Source organism: Arachis ipaensis, chromosome B07 (genome assembly GCF_000816755.2).
Source record: "Arachis ipaensis cultivar K30076 chromosome B07, Araip1.1, whole genome shotgun sequence".
NCBI lineage: Eukaryota > Viridiplantae > Streptophyta > Magnoliopsida > Fabales > Fabaceae > Arachis > Arachis ipaensis.
In genome coordinates this window covers 36,268,508-36,272,441 of record NC_029791.2, presented here as the reverse complement: position 1 = coordinate 36,272,441, position 3,934 = coordinate 36,268,508, and the positions used below count along the sequence as shown (strand labels likewise).

The 3,934-nt window shown below is 31.0% G+C and overlaps 1 long non-coding RNA gene across 4 annotated transcripts; it reads right to left on the bottom strand.

The window, feature by feature from the left end:
* Positions 1,170-2,892, bottom strand: LOC107609955. Of its 4 annotated transcripts, XR_002351400.1 has the most exons (6): positions 2,623-2,892; positions 2,381-2,451; positions 2,086-2,131; positions 1,876-1,954; positions 1,449-1,771; positions 1,170-1,345 (listed from the first exon to the last, which is right to left on the bottom strand). It is a non-coding gene; the product is annotated as an uncharacterized LOC107609955 (long non-coding RNA). The 4 variants fall into 4 exon arrangements; XR_001613337.2 differs by having other exon boundaries at positions 2,086-2,451; XR_002351399.1 differs by lacking the exon at positions 2,086-2,131 and having other exon boundaries at positions 2,623-2,890.

The following is a 3,934-nucleotide window of genomic DNA, read 5'->3' as shown; positions in this document are numbered from 1 at the left end:
CTAAATCCAAAACTTAAAGATAAAAGTAGTCAAAATTACTCATCATTAATAGTTTTCAAACTATGAGCACAAATTAATTTCACAATTTATGATGTTTTAAATTGCATTATTAGAAATAAATTACCGGTCTCTTTAACTTCTGTGAATTTAAACTTTTCATAAAAATGGTGTATATATATACCTATCCACAACAATCATAATTCGTCAAGAGTGAAACAAAAAGGGAGAGAGTAAGAGAGATAATTATTCAAACATCAATGGCTCTTTGTGCTAGTAAAAACATTTTCATGCCATGCCTTCTGGTTCTTCTTGTTCAATTATTATTATTATGCAGCGGCGAATTGATGCCAAAAATACATGTGACTATCCAAAATTACATGGAAGGACATGAAAGCTTAATAGTTCATTGCAAATCCAAAGATGATGATCTTGGAGCGAGGCTTGTGAAGTACATGGATACATATGAGTTTGAATTTAGAGTTAATTTTTTTGGTGGCACACTTTTTTTTTATAATTTTCGATGGCCAGGTGTGTGTCATTGGTTCGAAATATATAATGAAAATAGAGACTGGAAAAAATGTAAACAATGTATTTATAGAATATCTAAAAAAGGACCTTTTAGATGTGTGTCAGATAATACAGATATTTGGTATTCATGGAATCCAGGTAAATGTTGATTTTTTTAAATGTATTTTGGATGATGAATTTACAAGAACACTACCAATATAGATGTTGTTGTTCTTGTAATCATTACAATAAATTCTATTGAAATAAGTTTGACGTTGATGATGATGATATATGTGTTAAAATATTTTATTTGTGCCTTTAAAATAAAGCTGATAATTTCCTATATAAGTGTCTTGCTTGTCCTTTAATTATTTATTTATTTACAAGTAAAATTCATTTGTCTCTTGATCTCTTTTTCGATCTTGATTTTAACTCGTGATAATTTTTCTCTTCTCCCTAAATTATATAAGTGTCTTGCTTGTCTTTTAATTATCTATTTATTTACAAGTAAAATTCATTTGTCTTGATCTCTTCTCTAATCTTGGTTTTAATTCGTGATAATTTCTCTCTTTTCCTTAAATTTCACCGCGTAAAATTTGACAATAACGTGTAGTGTCGAGGTAAAGTTTTAAGAATATACGCTCAAATTAATTTTTAAAGAATAAAATGTTTCAACAATTATATATTACTATTCACAATATTTCAATCTAAAACCATACATATAAGTAGTTATTGCAGGTCCTCCTTGTAAGTTGTAACCACAGAATAATTGGCCATGATTTTGATGGATCTTTCACTCTATAAGGACTCTTGTAAAGCTACCAGAACATGTGAGCTTCTGTAATATAATAATAAATAATAAATAAAGAAATTACAAATTCAATTATTAATTTGGAGATGATGAGAGAGTATGGAATGAATTGAAGAATTTATAGACTTACTGGGTCTGACAAGTTTCTTCTTCATTATTCTTACCTGCAATTAAAATATTGTCAAGACAACACACTTTGGGAAGCACATTTATAAATAAATAAAAATCATTCCTAACATACAATATGTCATTCATTCATGTTACTAGAATGTAAAGAGTTTATAATATTAGCTCTCTAAAGAAAATGTTCTAACAAAAGTTACTAAAATATCATCAAATCAAAATATCTCGGTGGTGAACTGAGTATGAGCAAGCGGTTCTAAGAACTTGTTAAAAGTCTTCCTGTAGAATTTATTGTACTCTTCCTTTTCGACTTCCTTGAGGCTGCCTCATCTACAAAAAGTGGCTATGAAGTCAATATAAAAGGCACCATCAAGAATATGTTAAATGCATGCCATTGACTCCCTAACACCATGCAAAGCAGATATCCAGCTCACCTATATTGGGTTTGTTTCATTGGCCAATTTCCAGTCCCAATACTTTTCAATTTTTGTATTTTGTCTTCTTTTTCTCACCCTGAAACAAGAGTGCAAGACACATTTGGTATTAACAACATATTTTGAGAAAGATACATGTTGTTAAAACATACAGTTGTAGGATAATAATAAAGAATAAGTTGTTGTTAAGACATATTTTGAGAAAGATACAATGTATTTTGAGAAAGCTATCTATTTCTTTGTCTTCTTCTTCCACCTGTGTAGGAAAACAATAAGGAATAAGTTGTTATTTCATTTGCAAATCCTTTATGCTACATGTTTTAGCTCTTTATACAATCCAATAGCAAAGTAAGATTCAACGTGTATGAATTGAATCCAAATAGAATGAAATCACCTTAACATAACATTCAGTTCTATTGACAGTTCTAATAAAGTGAAAGAAATACGAAAAGGAAAGAAGCTTAATTTCTTTCTATACAGGAAAACTTTTGAAAAGGAAACTTACATGTTTATAAGAACTATATCTGAGACCGCTAGAACAAATTGAGAACTCTGTCTTTCAAATAAAGTATCACCCTGCAATAATGATAATTTTAGTACACAAGGAAACAATCAAATTTCAAGATTTGTAACTATATATTATTTCTGCTTTAATTTTTAAATTTCTCTTATTTTATAACCTTCATCATTAGTTGTAAGATGAATCAATAAGGCTAATTTAATGAGAAATGATATTTGCAACTTTACCATATGCAGAAATCATCAATGAATCCAAGTACGGCATTAAGGTCCAAATCTAACAAATGGCATTCTTTTCCTCTCAAGAATGCTGCCACAATCTCACTTTCCACCTTTCAAATTTTGTACGTGTAATATTAAATCATAAGGACAGACAGTATGCACAATCAAACCAATATAAATATAAGTAATAATTCTCTCACAAAAAATCAGCACACATGTTACAAATTACTTATAGCAGCAACTATTTAGTCAAATAATCATGAATGATTTTTAGGATGGTAAAGAGACATTTTAGGAAACCTGTGTAGAGAATCAGTGAAAACTTACTCTTGAGAAACTTCGATGCATTTGGAAATGTCTTCAATAGCTGAGAAGTTTCAGAAATAAATATATGAAAAGGATTGATCACATATATCATTGAGAAAAGTAGTGAATCATTTACAAATGCTGAGCAAATTTTTTATTGATGAAAAAAAAATCAATTGAAGAACGAAAGAATGAGAGTAACTGATTTTGATTGAGCACGGTCAATTGAAGGCAGCAGCAACAACGGCGCAGAGAGATGAAGCGATTGATGAAATGTGATGAATTGATTATGCTAATTAGGTTTCAGTGATGCGATTGTTATTAACAAAAGCAAATTCAGAATTTCATTATGAAAATAGTAGATAGTAGATACAACAACCGCAAAAATAAGTATAATAATCAGAGAGACTGAGAGGAACTTACATGAACAGGATGGCGCGGCGGCGGGTTCGGCGGAGGAGGAGAAGAAGAAGAAGCTGCTCTGCTTTCCGACGGAGGACGGCGGATTTTCTCAATCGTCGGAGAAGAAGAAGCTCTACTGATCTGCTCTCTGCCTCTCTCTGTGACGGTGACTCCGTCTCTGGTCCCTACTCTCAAGCGTTGGAGAAGAAGAAGCAGCAGCAGCTTCACTCTGAACTCTGAGTCTCCGGAGGTTTGGGGTTAATGTTTGGGAAATTGATCGAAACGAAGGACGCGGGTAATAACGTGGGCATAATTTTTTGTTGATAAAAATCGACGGTAAGTTCGTCGATTTTAGTTAAAATAAAAATCAACATATTCACCGTCTATTTTATATAATAAATTTATATTTTTTATTTTATTTTTTAAAAGATAGATCTTCATCATTTAAATTTATCGACGACAAAATATGTCGATATTATAATTATTAAAATAGACAACAAATCCGTCGATTTTAAAGAAAAACAATTATCACCCATTACCTTGTTGGCAACGTGACGATTGGAGGAAGGGGTTAAAAGTTGCCAAAATAATAGACAACATTATCGTCGAT